At 40.8% G+C, this 19,397-nt stretch overlaps 1 long non-coding RNA gene across 2 annotated transcripts in view; it reads left to right on the top strand.

Moving 5' to 3' along the window:
- The window catches only part of LOC137638359 (uncharacterized), a 319,347-nt gene that overhangs the window by 189,525 nt on the left and 110,425 nt on the right, over window positions 1–19,397 (top strand). The window contains exon 1 of one of the 2 annotated variants that reach the window (XR_011044108.1): window positions 10,564–10,715. The exons of the other annotated variant lie outside the window; for it this stretch is intronic. This is a non-coding gene — a long non-coding RNA (uncharacterized lncRNA). Of the gene's footprint in view, window positions 1–10,563; window positions 10,716–19,397 lie in introns of those variants that run through there. 2 annotated transcript variants of the gene reach the window in all.

Here is a 19,397-nt window from a genome sequence, read left to right as displayed (position 1 = left end):
CTATTAGGAAGGTCGAATATAAACAAATATAAAAATTAATTTTAATAAGTTTATAATAAAAGGAAGTTAATCGAAGAGGCCTATAAGAGGCGGAGAGATATAAAATAAATCTATAACTTTTGTTAAGCAAAATTAAGAAAGAGAGTCTATACTCTCTTAGACACCAACACTTCCGTCTAAGGGAAGGGTCGGCCATTGAAAGGTGAACGAGAGTTCATACTCTCTTCGTCACCAAAATTAATCAAATTAATTCCAAAAGCTAACTAAGCTAAAATAGAAGTTTCCAGTAAAGCGACAGCCGAAATCAAAGAGAAATACTTCACCAAAGTCGTGAAAATACTCCGAGAACATAAGCGTATCCCAGAACGTCTTGTCAGAAGCACGACAGAGGAATAATTGAGGAGGTGTCAACAAGAAGTACTTGAGTACCTGGCCACAGGTGGCGCTGGTAAGTACACCCCCTTCTAGTATTGTGATAGCTGGCGTATCCCTCCATAGAATTCTGTCGGGCAACAGAGTTGACAGCTACATGATTATCGGGTAAGTTTAATATTGAAAATTAGTGATTCCTGGTGTACTTATAAGTGTTTTGAACATTTTCCATGGCCGTAATAGTAGGAAACCCGTATTTTTCAAGTTATAAAGACCTTTTAAACAAAAGTAGTTACAACTGAAAAACCATATTTCCCAAGGGTAATAAACACAGAGATACAACCGAAGGGTCCCCACCTAACCTAACCAAAGACACCTGTCCTTACCTAACAAGGTAGGCCCCTGCAACCTCCCCTCAGGACTCCGAGTCCTTACCCTACCCTAAGGTAGATCATATCCCTGTGTTGTCTTTCCTCTTGAAGTATGGTCTTCTTATCTTTCACTCATCCTTGAAACATGAAAAGTACGACATTTTAACAGTTATCGACATCAAAACAGTTCAAAACTCCTGTAAACATACCAGTTACATATATTTTCTCAAAATGAGTAGGCTGTATAGGCCTATTCACTTTACTTACTTTAAAGGCTGTTTTCCTGGTCCTATCACACATGCAAAATATGTATCCTACAGAACCTACATGATTTGTTTGTTGTACACATTCTTAGGTATTTAGAGCATCTCACAGCATATTCCACGTTAATTATCAAAGCCACATAATTGAAGCCCTTAGAAAACAAGCGTCTTCAACATCTTGAAAGCATTAATGTATTCAGTCCTTCGGATGACAAGAAAATTCTTTCCTAATCAAGAAACATGGAAAAAAATGTTTCAAGGGAGGTACCATCTCTTTAGATGTCAAGGTAGGCGACTGGCCAAAGAAAGCGACAGTTCAAACAGTTCTGATTGGTTACTTGGAAGATGACTGCAAATTGAGACCGGTTTTAATTGTATAAAAATGTTATTTTGATAATAAAATAAATTTTTGAATATACTTACCCGGTGATTATATAGCTGCTACTCTGTTGCTCGACAGACAACTCTACGGTAAAAACTCGCCAGCGATCGCTACACAGGTTGCGGGTGTGCCCAACAGCGCCATCTGTCGTCCAGATACCCAGTACTCAATGTAAACAAAGACTCAATTTTCTCCTCGTCCCACTGCGTCTCTATTGGGGAGGAAGGGAGGGTCATTTAATTTATAATCACCGGGTAAGTATATTCAAAAATTTATTTTATTATCAAAATAACATTTTTCAATATTTAACTTAGCCGGTGATTATATAGCTGATTCACACCCAGGGGGGTGGGTAGAGACCAGCAATATATGTTTACACTTTTATGAGCTAAGAGTTTTTATTTCATTTTAGAAGTTATCAAAATAACAAAAACAAAATAAATAGGTACCTGGTAAGGAAGTCGACTTGAACAATTACTCTGCCTTTTAAGTACGTCTTCCTTACGGAGCCTCGCGATCCTCTTAGGATGCTGATCGACCCCTAGGATCTGAAGTATCAAGGGTTGCAACCCATACAACAGGACCTCATCAAAACCCCTAATCTGGGCGCTCTCAAGAAATGACTTTGACCAACCGCCAAATCAACCAGGATGCGAAAGGCTTCTTAGCCTTCCGGACAACCCAAAAAACAACAATAAAAACATTTCAAGAGAAAGATTAAAAGGGTATGGAATTAGGGAATTGTAGTGGTTGAGCCCTCACCCACTACTGCACTCGCTGCTACGAATGGTCCCAGTGTGTAGCAGTCCTCGTAAAGAGACTGGACATCCTTTAGATAAAAAGACGCAAACACTGACTTGCTTCTCCAATAGGTTGCGTCCATTATACTTCGCAGAGATCTATTTTGCTTAAAGGCCACGGAAGTTGCGACAGCTCTAACTTCGTGTGTCCTCACCCTAAGCAATGCTTGGTCTTCCTCACTCAGATGTGAATGAGCCTCTCGTATTAACAGTCTGATAAAGTAGGATAAAGCATTCTTTGACATAGACAAAGATGGTTTCTTAACTGAACACCATAAAGCTTCAGATTGGCCTCGTAACGGTTTAGTTTGCTTTAAATAGAACTTAAGAGCTCTCACAGGGCATAAGACTCTTTCTAGTTCATTGCCTACCATATTCGATAAGCTTGGAATATCGAACGATTTCGGCCAAGGTCGAGAAGGCAGCTCATTTTTGGCTAGAAAACCAAGTTGTAGCGAACATGTAGCTTTTTCTGACGAAAATCCGATGTTCTTGCTGAAGGCATAAATCTCACTGACTCTTTTAGCTGTGGCTAAGCATACCAGAAAAAGTGTCTTTAAGGTGAGATCTTTCAGGGAGGCTGATTGTAGCGGCTCAAACCTGTCTGACATGAGGAATCTTAGTACCACGTCTAAATTCCAACCAGGTGTAACCAAACGACGCTCCTTCGTGGTCTCAAAAGACCTAAGGAGGTCCTGAAGATCTTTATTGTTGGTAAGATCTAAGCCTCTATGCCGGAAGACCGATGCCAACATGCTTCTGTAGCCCTTGATAGTGGGAGCTGAAAGAGATCGTCCTTTTCTCAGGTATAGGAGAAAGTCAGCTATTTGAGCTACAGAGGTACTGGTCGAGGAAACAGAGACTGACTTGCACCAGTTTCGGAAGACTTCCCACTTCGATTGGTAGACTCTAAGGGTGGATGTTCTCCTTGCTCTAGCAATCGCACTGGCTGCCTCCTTCGAAAAGCCTCTAGCTCTCGAGAGTCTTTCGATAGTTTTAAGGCAGTCAGACGAAGAGCGTGGAGGCTTTGGTGTACCTTCTTTACGTGTGGCTGACGTAGAAGGTCCACCCTTAGAGGAAGACTTCTGGGAACGTCTACTAGCCATCGAAGTACCTCGGTGAACCATTCTTTCGCGAGCCAGAGGGGAGCAACTAGCGTCAACCTTGTCCCTTCGTGAGAGGCGAACTTCTGCAGTACCTTGTTGACAATCTTGAACGGTGGGAATGCGTATAGATCTAGATGCGACCAATCTAGGAGAAAGGCATCTATATGTATTGCTGCTGGGTCTGGGACTGGTGAGCAATATATTGGGAGCCTCATGGTCATTGAGGTTGCAAAGAGATCTATGGTTGGTTGGCCCCAAGTGGCCCAAAGTCTCTTGCATACATCCTTGTGGAGGGTCCATTCCGTTGGAATTACTTGCCCTTTCCGACTGAGACAATCTGCCATGACATTCAAGTTGCCTTGGATGAACCTCGTTACTAGTGATATGTTTTGACCTTTTGACCAGATGAGCAGGTCCCTTGCGATCTCGTACAACGTCAATGAGTGGGTCCCTCCTTGCTTGGAGATGTACGCCAAGGCAGTGGTGTTGTCCGAGTTCACTTCCACCACTTTGCCTCGAAGGAGAGACCTGAAGCTTTTCAAGGCCAGATGTACTGCCAGCAGCTCCTTGCAGTTGATATGCATGATCCTTTGACTCGAGTTCCACAGTCCCGAACATTCCCGACCGTCTAATGTCGCGCCCCAGCCTACGTCCGATGCGTCCGAGAAGAGAACGAGGTTGGGAGTCTGAACAGCCAGGGGAAGACCCTCTCTTAGGTTGATACTGTCCTTCCACCAAGTCAGGCAAGACTTCATCTTCTCGGAAATGGGGATCGAGACCGCTTCTAGCGTCTTGTCCTTTTTCCAGTGAAATGCTAGGTGATATTGAAGAGGACGGAGGTGTAGTCTTCCTAATGACACAAATTGTTCCAAGGATGATAGCGTCCCTACCAGACTCATCCACTTCCTGACTGAGCATTGTTCCTTCTTCAGCATGTTCTGGATACATAACTGGGCTTGGCTTATTCTGGGGGCCGACGGAAAAGCCCGAAAAGCTAGACTGTGAATCTCCATCCCTAAATACACAATAGTTTGGGATGGGATCAGTTGTGACTTTTCCATATTGACAAGGAGACCCAATTCCTTGGTCAGATCTAGAGTCCACTTTAGATCCTTCAGACAGCGACGACTGGAAGAAGCTCTGAGAAGCCAGTCGTCCAAATAGAGGGAGGCTCGGATGTCCGCTAAATGAAGGAATTTGGCTACATTCCTCATCTGCCTCGTAAACACAAGAGGAGCTGTGCTTAGGCCAAAGCACAGGGCTTGAAACTGGTAGACAACCTTTTCGAAAACGAATCTCAGAAAAGGTTGGGAGTCCGGGTGGATGGGGACGTGGAAGTAGGCGTCCCTTAGGTCTAAAGAGACCATCCAGTCTTCCCTTCTGACCGCTGCTAAGACTGACTTTGTGGTCTCCATGGAGAACGTCTGCTTTGTGACAAAGACATTCAGAGCACTGACGTCTAGCACCGGCCTCCACCCTCCTGTCTTCTTTGGCACAAGAAGAGTCGGTTGTAGAATCCCGGAGATTGAAGGTCCGAGACTTTGACCACCGCTCCCTTCTCTAGTAAAAGAGACACTTCCTGTTTCAAGGCTCTTCTCTTGTCTTCCTCTCTGTACCTGGGAGAGAGATCGATGGAAGACGTTGCTAGAGGGGGTTTCCGTACAAAAGGGATCTTGTACCCCTCTCTGAGCAACTTCACAGATTGTGCATCTGCGCCTCACTTCTCCCAGGTCTGCCAGAAGTTCTTGAGTCTGGCTCCCACTGCTGTCTGAAGATGCGGGCAGTCAGACTCTGCCCTTAAAGGACTTGGATCCTTTCTTCTTTCCTTGTTTCCCTTCGGCACGAGCACCTCCTCTGCTGGAGGCTCTGCCACGAAAGGGCGGAATAAAACGGGACGCTGGAGTGTCCATCCTTGGTCTAGCTGACAGGGTAGGCAAAGGGGGAGCTTTGCGAGCGGAGGACGCAACAAGATCATGAGTGTCCTTCTGCACCAATGAAGCGGCTATTTCCTTAATCAGGGCTTCTGGAAAAAGGCACTTGGAAAGAGGAGCAAAGAGAAGCTCAGATCTCTGGCACTGTGTAACTCCAGCTGAAAGGAATGAGCATAGGTTTTCACGCTTTTTAAGGACTCCGGACACAAAGGATGCAGCAAGCTCATTAGACCCATCACGTACGGCCTTGTCCATGCAGGACATAATGAGCAAGGAAGTCTCTTTCTCTGTCGGAGAGGTCTTTCTGCTGAGGGCTCCTAGACACCAGTCTAAGAAGTTAAAAACTTCGAAGGCTCTAAAGATACCTTTCAGCAGGTGGTCCAGGTCCGAAGATGACCAACATATCTTTGAGCGTCTCATGGCAAGGCGGCGGGGAGAGTCTACTAGGCTTGAGAAGTCGCCCTGGGCAGAGGCAGGAACTCCCAAGCCGAGAACTTCTCCCGTGGCATACCAGACGCTCGATCTAGAAGAGAGTCTAGCAGGGGGAAACGCAAAGGCTGTCTTTGCTAAACTCTTCTTAGACTGTAACCATTCTCCTATCACCCGCAAAGCTCTCTTGGACGAGCGTGCGAGGACGAGTCTAGTAAAGGCAGGAGTGGTAGACGGCATGCCTAACACAAACTCAGACGGCGGAGAACGAGGAGCCACAGAAACAAACTGGTCCGGAAACAACTCTTTGAAGATGGCCAAAACTTTTCTAAAATCCAAAGAGGGTTGAGTAGACTTAGGCTCGTCCAAATCTGATAGTGGTTCATCTATGTGTGCAGCACCATCATCATCAGAAAGTTCCTCATCCGACAACTGATGAGGAAACGGCAACGGAGTGGGTAACGGCTGGTTCGCTGAGTCCGGTCGCACGGGTGCATGCGTGACTGAGCCGGACGCAACGTCATGGAACTGCTGCCCAGTCTGTGAGCTGGCAACAACCATGGCAGCGCGGGGACGCACAGCGTCTACTCCAGACTGTCTGGACTGATGTGGGTGCGCAGTGGAAATCACACTGGGTTGCGGAGGTTGACGCACCGCGTCAAAACAAAGCAACTCTGACGGTTGTTGAACCTCCGGAACGTCAACGGCAACCTCCGAGCGTCTCTTCACGTCATTATGCGGCTGGCAGATCACACTGGAACGCATGGGAGGAGGAACTCTCTCAACTGGTGTGCGTGAGAAGGTTACCTCAGCGTCCACCGGACGCACAACCGATCGTGTGGAAGGTTGTAGGCTAGGTACTGCACTAGCTGGTGCGGCAGCAACCTTCTCCGCACGAAAGTCCTGCATCAGAGACGTCAGTTTAGACTGCATGTCTTGCAGTAGAGACCACTTAGGGTCTACGGGAGCAGGTGTGGCGACAGACGGGGTTACTGTCCGAAGCGGTACCGCTTTGCCTCTCTTAGGCGGTGAGCAGTCATCGGATGACGGCAGCGAGTCCGAACTGACCCAGTGGCTACAACCGGGCCGTTGGACTTGCGCTGAAGGGACCGACTTGCGTTTTAACGGTCGTGAGACCTTGGTCCAGGGTTTCTTGCGAGAAACACCTTCCAAAGACGAGGTATAAATGGGCTCTCTCGTCCTAGTTAGGTAGGAGCGATCTTGGGTAGATACGCCCGATACCACGGAGGGAACGTCTGTTCGCTGATTAAAGCCTTTCGAACCCATTTGTCGTACGACATTGCTTCTCCCCTGAACTTGGGAGCTTGCAAGAGGTCCCGGACTAGGAGGACGACAGGCACGAACAGACGAACCCTCAAGCGCAACACTATCCACAACACTATCACTCGGCACTTTAGCACTTCCCACTGCACTTTTGCACTTCAGCTCCTTCACATCCGCCATGAGCTGATTACGGTCACTAGCAAGGGACTCAACTCTCTCACCCAGAGCCTGGATGGCACGCATCATATCAGCCATCGAAGGTTCCTGAGTGCCAGAAGGGGGCTTAGAAGCAACCACTACAGGGGAAGGAATAGGTTGTGGGGCATGAGGAGAGGATATATCAATAGAACGAGAAGAACTTCTCCTAACTCTATCTCTCTCTAGCCTACGTGTATACTTTTGAAATTCGATAAAATCGAATTCCGAAAGCCCAACGCACTCCTCACACCGATCTTCCAATTGACAGGTTTTATCCCGACAATTGGAACAAACAGTGTGAGGGTCGATAGAAGCCTTCGGAAGACGCCTTGAACAGTCCCTAGCATTGCACTTCCTAAATTTTGGGACTTGTGAAGGGTCAGCCATTTTGAATTGGTCAAAGGGAAATTAAAAAAACTATCAAAAAGTCATCAACAAAGAATCCGTTATCAAAAAGAGTTCAAGGATTTGTGTGAAGAGAAACCCTGCACAGCGAAAGCTCAAAACTAGAATAAAGTACTTCACCAATTAGTTGTGAAAAAACTCCAGTTTAGCAACAGCGAGTAAGTACGTCTTGTCAATAGCTCGACAGAGAGAAAATTGAGTACTGGGTATCTGGACGACAGATGGCGCTGTTGGGCACACCCGCAACCTGTGTAGCGATCGCTGGCGAGTTTTTACCGTAGAGTTGTCTGTCGAGCAACAGAGTTGCAGCTATATAATCACCGGCTAAGTTAAATATTGAAAAAACGAGATATGAATACCCAAAGCCACTGGAATTATGAATTTAGTATAAAATTTTGGGTTTTATTATAGTAACAGACGGGGAAAACTTTCCTACTAAATAACAACTTTTTCCTATTGAAAAATGCCTGTTTCCTTCAAAAATAACACTTATTTTTACTGCAAATAAATACTTAATGAAATATATATATATATATATATATATATATATATATATATATATATATATATATATATATATATATATATATATATATATATATATATATATATATATATATATATATATATATATATATATATATACCAAATTTTGAATCTATATTACCAATTTAAAAGCATAGTTTATAGAATAAAAAATAACGCATCTTTATCGACTTCACTCACAAATACAAACTAGGGTTCCAATGTAGTGTTGCAATTTTGAAGATTTTGTCTTTACAACGGCACCTCATTTTCTCGTAATTTTTCTTTTTATTAAAGATATGTCTAGATTTTATTATATTTTATCTTTTTTCTCAATGTATATTGGCTATACTATTAAATATATTACATGATATTTTCCATAAATACTTATTCATAAACTATCATAGTTAAATTCATTACTTTCTCTTTTATATTCTTATTACCATAATTGTAACACGTCCTTCTTTATATCAACTTAAACTATTTCTAGATTTTATTATATTTTGTCTTTTTTCTCTAAATATATAAGCTATACCATTAAATATCTTATATAATAATTTCCCTATATACAGTACTTTTTGTCATGAACTATCACAGCTAAATTCATTACTTTCACTTTTATATTCCCATTAACATAATTATGACATTTCCCTCTTTATATCAACTTATAAAATAATATCCAATATTATTAGCTTACTTATTACTTTAATCAATTTGCTGATACAAATTAATTGTCCTTTGCTTCATGTTATTTAATTTATTCTATCAATTTCCAGAATATTTCCAGGCACACTTTATTTTCCAGGCATTCTTTTCACTTACCATTAGGCCTAGGCCTATACCATAGTCTATTATTATTATTATTATTATTATTATTATTATTATTATTATTATTATTATTATTATTAAGCTACAACCCTAGTTGGATAAGTAGGATGCTATAAGCCCAAGGGCTCCAACCGTAAAAAATAGCTCAGCGATGAAAGGAAATAAATAAACTACAAAAGAAATAAGGAACAATATGAAATATCTTAAGAATAACATTAAAATACAACTTTCTTACATAAACCATAAAAACTTAAAAAAAAAAAAACAAGAGGAAGAGAAACAAGATAGAAAATCGTGGCTAAGTCGTACCCTCGGAGAATGTGGAAAGAATAGGCGAGACTATTCGGTGTATGTGTAGTGTAGGTAAAGAAAAAATGAGCCATAACCAGAGAGAGGGATTTAATGTAGTACTGTCTGGCCAATCAAAGGATCCCCATAACTCTTTAGTGGTGGTTTCTCAACGGGTGGCTGGTGCCCTGGCCAATCTACTATTCCAGGGTCTAGCATTGACATTTTTATTTTCCTCTAATAGTAATTGTATTCAGCTGTATTTCTTACATATGATTTGTTGTGAATGGTGTAATTCCAAATTTCTTCCAATATACAATAAAAGAGTTGGAAGACCCATGCCTACATGGCTGAGTACTATGAACCTAAAGTGGGAGATGATGAATGGAAAAGCATTGATCTAACCGAGGACCTTTGCGTTAATAGAATTTAGAGATGATGATGATTTAATGAAGAAATGGAAGGAATTTTAAAGTCCCTCACAAAATCTAAATCATCTCCACATTCCTGAAAAAGAAGGAATTGTGGAAAACAGGCAAATGGAAGGCAAAAAAAAAAAAATCATTATACATATGTAAATATATAATGAAAAACAATATTAATAAAAGGGAACAATGTCACTGAAATGCCACGAGAATTGAAAAATGAATAGACTTTAATTAAATATTTTGAATAACTCGTAATTTTTTTCCCTCTTCGATTTCAGTGAGAACATTTTGTGAAGAATTCTGATATTACGCCGCTGTTCTTTCATATCACGTTATAATTAGATTATATTTTGGGCCAGAGAGAGAGAGAGAGAGAGAGAGAGAGAGAGAGAGAGAGAGAGAGAGAGAGAGAGAGAGAGAGAGAGATCGTTCGCTTTAGAACGCCTTGCCTATAGCAAGACATGGGCTCTTGAGGGGAGAGAGAGAGAGAGAGAGAGAGAGAGAGAGAGAGAGAGAGAGAGAGAGAGAGAGAGAGAGAGAGATATTTGCCTCAACGAACGAGCCAAAAAAATAAGAATTTACCTGTTTTCCACAAAGCATTTGGGAATTAAATTGCTAATAATATCAAAGAAATTAGTATATTATAAACTAAGAAAATTTGCAAAAATATATCAAACTTAAATTTTGTTTATATTGTAAACTTAAATTAATTTTTGTGATTTATTATGAAATCAATTTTTTTGGCCATATTCTGTTGGGTGGAATATTATTACATCAATTGGATTACTCAAATATTTTTTTTATTAGTGATTGGTGTTTGAGATATAATTATTCACATTAAAGATATTTAAGACATTTATAATATAAAGTATTATTTTTTTTTGTAATTTATTGTAATAATTTTGTAAAGTCAATTTTTCGTCTTAAATGTATTCTGTCAGGTGGAACATTATTACGTCAATTGGATTTCTAAAATAGTTTTACTTATTAGTGATTTGTGTTTGAAGTGTAACTATTCACATTAAAGACATTTATAATAAAAAAGTGAAATTAAAAGGAGATACATGAAGACTTAAATAGTTTTTGGGAAATATATGTGCAGTTGGTGAGTATTTTGGCTATTTTCATATTCTATTAATTTATTGTGCTTTGCCAATTTATATTGATTTTAATTACCTGGTTTCTGTATTTTTATTGATTTTGATAATCTTTGCCAACAAAATCATATGTCAGACTTAAATCAGGGACAAGTTACAGATGCTAGACTTGTGGGTAGCCTACACTTTTGCGGTCCAGTATATATTTACAAATGCACCTCACTGTTTACTTATTTTTATTTGCACAATCATGTTGTGCCAATTGACTTTCTTCCATGTAATAAAACCATCTGGAAATACATTGTAGTTTCTTAGAGGTGTAATGTACAGTACAAGGGCACTGTTAAGAGTTAAGCTAACTTGCGTAATCCTGCATGTACTGCATGCCAGCACAGGTGAGCAAGGAGTTAAGGTTGAATTGCTAGCTGGGCAAAGACTAGTATGTAAATTATTACATATGATCATGCTTAAGTGTGAATCTCTACGAGCAGTGTTAGGAGGGATCCTCCTCTTTTTTTCGTGTCCCAGCGATACCCTGGTTACCGTACGATGTGTACGCATGCCTCCCATAACTGTTAATGTACGTAGGATGGTTGTAATCGCGAAACTATATTTTTGCAGAAGACATTAAAACACAATAACATAAGAAAACTAACTGGAAATTAAATTGTTTTTTCATGCAAAACTGGCAGGGTGGAATTTAACAAAAAATTACCAATATTTTTAAGTAAATAAACGCCTTAGAGTATCCAAATACACAAGAAAGTACTCTAAGAAAATTGTATAATGCCAGATAAATATCAAAACTTTATAGGAACAGTCAAAGTTATAGGAATTGTAGAAAGTGGCAAATTTTATGGGGGGAGGAATTACCGACATATTAGAGTTGCAAGGAAAGGGAGGGATATGCACTAAACTGAATTACCCCTAACTAACCGTGAGTTTAAGCTGTTTACTGGGGAGGCTACTGCTGTGGTAGGGCACCACAGTGGGGGGTTGGGCTTGCCCGGCTGACGTTCTGGTGAGCATCTATTCTGATGGAACTGGAACTGAAACCAGACACCTTTAACCTTTAGATCACCATGTTCTAAATTACCATGTTGTTGCATACTGGGATACAATCCACCCTTGCCATAAGCTAATATTAGAAAAATACCCCAAGCTACAATAGAAAAAACATGAAAATATGCCTGAAGAAGCATATTTTACCCGATAAGCATCAAAGCATTACAAGAACAGGTCATTATTAGAGGCACTATAGATACAGTAGTGGGAAATTCTATGGTGGCAGCGATTACCGATGTAGTTGAAATACGAGGAAATAAAGGGGACATGCACTAAATAACTCACACCTAGCCTGACCTAAATCACTGTTTCTTTATTTCCTGGGAGAAGTGGACCCACTCTGCCACCCCCCATACCCTGTGCTAACATCAGAAAAAAGCTATGCTGGGAACATTCCACTTGGGGAAGAGATCCTAGTCCTGTACTGTATGTTCATGCCTGATTTTTGAGGTGAGATGGTTCTTATGTGGAACATTCCCATCCTCAAATATACTGTACGTATCAGTGCGGGGTGCAGGTACTCACACACCTACAACCTGGGCTCTGTTTCCTACGAGAACGAGTGTGCACACTGTCATTAGGAATGAAGGGCTCTCTCTCTCTCTCTCTCTCTCTCTCTCTCTCTCTCTCTCTCTCAGTTCCAGAGACAACCAAACAATCATGTTGGCTGAGGAAGAGGTCAGTGAATCAGTGAAGCACAGGATGACCTCTCAAACTAAGTCTTTCAGGTCATTGACAGATTCCTCTGCAAAGTTTTGTGGGATGAGGTGTCCAGTTGCAAAGCCCAACCATCCTAACAGGTAGATATATCCATACGAGGTACTGGAGCTCATGCTCCTGCAACCAGTGTTAGCTCTCGGACAGATGGGTGGATAAGATTGTCCTGACACACTGGTGGGATACAGGCTGTATGCATTGGCAGCTCATATCTAGGGTTGCGATGGAGGTCGTTTCTGGATTTTTCATTTGAAAAGGTTTACTCGTGCATTGTTGGCATGACACACAGAAGGGTAGAGAGGATAATGATGGGATAAATGCTCCCCAAAACCACTAGAGAGCAACTCGGATGATGGCCAGGAGGGAGTCCAGAGTATAAGTCTAAGGGCTCCGCAAATCAGGTTTCACTATCGTCCTAAATCCGGTCCTTCCTCGGTCCTGGAGGAATTTATTTTTTCTTATGATAGCTCTTTATTGAACAGAATCCAGAGAGAGAATATTAGGTTTTATGCAATGGTAAGACCAAGCACAAAGACTGCTTGTGAGGATGTAGGCAGCCACCCTCGTTTCTTTCCTACCTTTGGATGTTCCCGAGACGCTTTTGCGACACCATTGCCTCACTCATGATAAATGAAAGCTGTCGCCAAAGAAATATGCCAGAGGTGAAGAAGAGTCTAAAAGATTTTCTCTCGCTCAACCGAATGAAGAGAACTTTCCTTGAGGTAATGATAGTAATGAGAACATATCTACTGTGCTCCGGGAGGTGACCTGAATGCGTTCGTTACAAGGTACAGTATAGGCGTTCAGACGCATGTTACCTTTGATCGGTCTAGTACGATACCGAGCAAGCACACCTTTGTGTAGAATGATTGGGTCTGCCCTCATCCCCTTCTTCCTTCAGAGTTCCAGAGAGGACAACCCAGCAGAAGGGACTGGGTATATGGTATAGTACGATCAATGAACTGTACAGTGCTAGCATGATGACTTAGCTGACTGTCTTGTCTCAGCTACACAACTACAAACTCAACCACCACTTGTATGCGTTTCACATGAACTATAAAAACCTGAAACCTTCAGGTTATACTGCCTGCCTCAACTGCCACACAAGTCCAAGTTTAAGTTCAAAGTGGAGGTTACACTACCTGGTGGGTTAAGGACAAAGTTGTTTCTTAGTGGACTATCTGGTTGACTGATCCTACCTACCATCTGGTATTAACTACTGTACTACCAGCTCTTTATAAATTTTCACTGCTGAGTTCCAGCTTCACTGAATCATATGCCTATTAAAAGACTGTGTTGTGGTGGCCTATGTGGTAACGTCCGTGACTAGGTCACGGTGATCTCCAGACTGGGGTTCGAGTCCCGCTCAAATTCGTTAGTTCCTTTTGGTCGCTGTAACCTTACCATCATTGTAAGCTAAGGATGGGAGGTTTGGAGGAACCTATTGGTCTATCTGCTGAGTCATTAGTATCCATTGCCTGGCCCTCCTTGGTCCTAGCTTGAGTGGAGAGAGGAGCATGGGTGCTAATTATGTGTATATATGGTCAGTTTTAATCTTGGGCATTGTTCTGCTCGATAAGGCAAGGTCACTGTCCCTTGCCTCTGCCACTCATGAGTAACCTTTAAATGTTTTAAACCTAATATAGTAGTTATGAAAATACAAATTACTTTAAATGTGTAATATTTAGCATCCCATTCTCTCTGATCATTAGAACCAAGCTGCCATTGCAATAGTCATCTTTATGGCCAATCAGTGCCTTCATCAATGCCTGATATTATCATCTCTATTTTTATACACTCATTCCCCTGTTTTGGTATGATGATTATGTGCCCTGGATGCAAGCATTCCTATTATAAGGTAATTTATATTTGATTTAAACTTGAAGCTACTGATAAGTTGTGTCATTAAGAAAGGGGCTGAACTGTAGTATTGTACTTAATGTATATTAAGGGAAAACTTCACACTTGGAGGTACCACAAGAGACCAAGAAATGGTGCCATTCCTGCTGTTTCTGACTACAAAGGCTTTTCTTTAAGAAAATGAACTTTTAGCCATGGAAAATAGTTCCTTTCCTTAATCATTTCCTCTAAAGTAACTGAGACCATTACAGTATACTGTAGGGCATAACCTTGGAATTACACCTCCAAATAATAAGAGATAAAAATAGACACATTGTCTTTGGTTGGTCTGTCATAGTCCCCTTCAGTAAAGGTAAAGATGTCGGGTTTCGGTTCCAATTTTATCAGAATGGTTGCTCACTAGAATGTCAGCCGGGAAAGCCCAACCCCTCACTGTGGTGTTCAAACACAGCATTGGCCTCCTCGGTAAACAACTTAAACTCACGGTCCCAGGTTGGGATCGATCTGCTGCCATGCGAGTACTCACTAGGCGTACTCTTTACCACTGTACTAGCCAGGAGGCTAGGTAGTTAACCTAAATTAGGTTAGGTGGGTTGTTTTCCAGTGTTTGTTTTACATGTGAAATGTCGATTTTCAGGCATGAAAATATGTTTGGAATTGCAACTGGTGGCCAGGTTTTAATGGTAAGGGAAGATGGGAAGTTAAAAAACTATCTGGTGGGGGGAAACATTGTTTTTTGATAAAAGTTAAATACAAGAAAGTGATTCGGCAAGAATACCGTCTAGATTATATGATAATATGAGTGTTTCTACTTGACTATAAAGCCTCGTTCTTTAACAGGAGTATCTTTTTAGTGTACAGTATTTGAAACTCGGATGTTAAGATTTATGACTTGGGTGGATGAGAAGTCCCTTTTACTGCCAGCACACTGAGTAGCTACAGTATTTTGTTTTCATCCACTTGAGAGCACAGATGTACTGGCACTGTCACTTGCTATTGACTTTACTGTATTTTTCTTTTAGATAATGGGTGACAATTCTTTGTCTGCAAGGGATATTAAGGAAGCAGAAAGGTTTTGCAGTTTTCCTAATAATTGTAGCTGATTGGCAGTTTGTGTAACTTAGCGATATACACTTTCTTGTTTTGGTTAGACAGCATTCCTGTTGTTGTTTACTGTTCATTCCTTTGTGAGTGTGGCCGGGTGATGGGGACGTCCTCATGACTGGGGATTTTGGCTTTCCTTGAACATCATTGCATACTGTCAGAGGAAGAAGTGTTTGCTGCTGCTGAGTTGAATAGGAGGAACATCACCCTTGCTCTGCTAGTCAGCATCTTCCTGTGTACAGGCAGGCACTACAGAATCATCTCCTGGTGGTGTGGCGGGATGTTAAAAAACAAGCCCCACACCCTGAATCACACCTACCAGACAAATGTCTCCTCTGCACAAACTTTCCCCTTACGTAATCTACAACCAGACTCTTAGACAAAAAGGACGAAATAAACAAAACATATCCTAAAAACTATATTTCCTTACAAACTAAAACGCTCAACATAAAAAAACACACTTATCAATAATCATACACTTAACACAAAACAGGCCTTAATCATACCACCATTCAATTAAACCCTCAAAATAAATAACGCTTAACAACTTACAAAACATACAATAAACGTAACATAATTCAAATAAACCAAATTTAAACCCTAACAAAACTTAAAACTAAACCGCACAACCAATATGTAATTCTGAGTGGACACTTTCGTCCACACAAGGCCAACAGTCTTTTATAGCCAAAAAACACAACTCTGCAGCAACCGGACCGCTGAAAAATGTTAATGCACAATTGCACTTATCATCATCGTCATCATCATTATCATCATCATCATCATCAATACGCCAAACCAATTCCTTCAACCGGGCGGGGTCGTTACAGCATCTATTTCATCAAGATCCACAGAGCAATCCAATCAGGTCCTTAAACAATCCAGGTCATCAATAATTCATTCCAAATCTGAGCAGTCGTATCAAATTCCTTAAACAAGCCAGGTCGTCAACAATCACATTCACATAAATTTCTCCCCAAAGGAGGAATCGCAGCCTGCCAAAATAAAAAAGAAAAACACTTACGAACACTTCTAGCTAACTGAACTATCGCACTATAATCAAAGATAAATAATAAATTGTTCCTATCATTCACAATCACTACAAGCAAAGATAAACAAAACTGTACTTACTGTTAAAATCAAAAATAACTTCCACGCTGGTCGAAAAATTATTAAATAAGGTAAAATCCAGCATTCAAACACAACTGAATCGAGCAGCAGTCCAATCAAAATAGCATTCACCCAAGACATTCACCACTGTCGTAACCTAACTAAAAACGTAAACAAACAATCTTATTTGTACCAACAGTCTTTCTCACCACCAACGATCGATACACTAACTACTTTCGCTCACTGACACAAAATCTCTCTCTCTCTCTCTCTCTCTCTCTCTCTCTCTCTCTCTCTCTCTCTCTCTCTCTCTCAGGATTTGGCAAAAACAAAAATTAAAATAAAGCAAAAATAAATCCTCCACATTCCTCCCCCCTTACTTTGCCAAATCCTACTTTTGTCCTTACAGGTATTCCCACATTACTCGCCCTAACACTCCTATCTACTACATTATCAGCTACCCTCATTGGTCCTCTCAAAATTGCGTCCTTATAACTACCAAATTCTATTACACTTTCTTCCATTCCAGTTCTTACACTCACAGATTTACTTTCTTTCATGCACCTATCTAACTCATAATCCTCAACTATCTCTAGTATATCATCCCATGTCAATCTCTCTTGCGTCCACCTCATTTTCTCTTTGCGTTTCAAATTAATAAATTCACACACATTCTCAGGTACTGTTGCCAAAAACTTCCTCATTAACTCCTTATTCTCATTTATACCTTCATCCCCATACTTCTTCCTAGCTAAAGTTTCCAACCTACATACGTACATTGATATAGCTTCTCCTGCATTCATCCTTGCCTCATCAAAATCATTCTTACGCTTATACTTAACACTCCCTTTCATACGTTTTACCTGCTCAATTATTCTCGTTTTCACACTTTCATAATCAACGTCCCCTACACTCATTATCACTCCATACATCGTCAACAAATACCCAGTCAAATATTCTCCTAACTCCCTAGCCCAAACTCTTTTACTATCACCATACTTATCCTGACAATACCTCTCATACTCCTTGAAAAAATCATTTACATCCCTACTGCTATGCTCATTGAACCTTTCACACCGAGGTACCTCTCTCATAAACACAGTCTTACACACATCACGTTCATTCTCACTGCTATCATCACTGTCTACTCCCTTGTTACCTTCTTCCTCATTCGAATATAATGAATCCACTTCCACACTTAAATTCCTATCCTTAACCATTCCCTTCTTACCCTTTTTCTTACTTACCACTTTCACCCATTCACGATCGTCCTTGCTATCAGCCTGATACTTTTTCTTCTCTTTCTTCACATCACTTTTACCTTTCCTTTCATCTTTCCTCTCCCCTTTCTGTTCACCCTTACTATGCCTAATTCCCTTATCTTCAATATCACCATCACTATTACTACTATCACTATCACTTCCTTTCCCATTATCACCTACCTTAACCTTCTCTTTCACTACCAACCCATTACCCGAAGCTGAGGACACTCCTCCGACTGCACCTTCACCCATTATAGTTTTCATCATCCCCATGACTTGCCCCATCATATCTTCCATTCGTTTCTCCATTCGTTCTTCATTCTCTCGCATCCTCATCTCAACACATTCTTCCACTCTCTCTACTGTCCCCTTTAACTCCCTAAGCTCCTTCTGCATCGCCGCATTCTCCCAGTTCAACCTCTCATTCTCTATTAGCAACCTCTCCTCACGCTCCTTACTCAGCCGCAATTCCTCCTTTAGTAACTTGTTCTGCTCTTCCATTTTTCATCAACCTTATATCTAATATCTTATCCTATCAGTCCTTCGTCCAAGAGTCCAGCTATCAGTCCCGCCTCAGCAGTCCCTGTTCGGGCGCCAAAATAATGTGGCGGGATGTTAAAAAACAAGCCCCACACCCTGAATCACACCTACCAGACAAATGTCTCCTCTGCACAAACTTTCCCCTTACGTAATCTACAACCAGACTCTTAGACAAAAAGGACGAAATAAACAAAACATATCCTAAAAACTATATTTCCTTACAAACTAAAACGCTCAACATAAAAAAACACACTTATCAATAATCATACACTTAACACAAAACAGGCCTTAATCATACCACCATTCAATTAAACCCTCAAAATAAATAACGCTTAACAACTTACAAAACATACAATAAACGTAACATAATTCAAATAAACCAAATTTAAACCCTAACAAAACTTAAAACTAAACCGCACAACCAATATGTAATTCTGAGTGGACACTTTCGTCCACACAAGGCCAACAGTCTTTTATAGCCAAAAAACACAACTCTGCAGCAACCGGACCGCTGAAAAATGTTAATGCACAATTGCACTTATCATCATCGTCATCATCATTATCATCATCATCATCATCAATACGCCAAACCAATTCCTTCAACCGGGCGGGGTCGTTACAGCATCTATTTCATCAAGATCCACAGAGCAATCCAATCAGGTCCTTAAACAATCCAGGTCATCAATAATTCATTCCAAATCTGAGCAGTCGTATCAAATTCCTTAAACAAGCCAGGTCGTCAACAATCACATTCACATAAATTTCTCCCCAAAGGAGGAATCGCAGCCTGCCAAAATAAAAAAGAAAAACACTTACGAACACTTCTAGCTAACTGAACTATCGCACTATAATCAAAGATAAATAATAAATTGTTCCTATCATTCACAATCACTACAAGCAAAGATAAACAAAACTGTACTTACTGTTAAAATCAAAAATAACTTCCACGCTGGTCGAAAAATTATTAAATAAGGTAAAATCCAGCATTCAAACACAACTGAATCGAGCAGCAGTCCAATCAAAATAGCATTC

The sequence above is a fragment of the Palaemon carinicauda genome, chromosome 3 (assembly GCF_036898095.1).
Source record: "Palaemon carinicauda isolate YSFRI2023 chromosome 3, ASM3689809v2, whole genome shotgun sequence".
Classification (NCBI taxonomy): domain Eukaryota; kingdom Metazoa; phylum Arthropoda; class Malacostraca; order Decapoda; family Palaemonidae; genus Palaemon; species Palaemon carinicauda.
The sequence above is the reverse complement of the archived record's forward strand: the minus strand, read 5'-3'. Positions and strand labels throughout refer to the sequence as shown.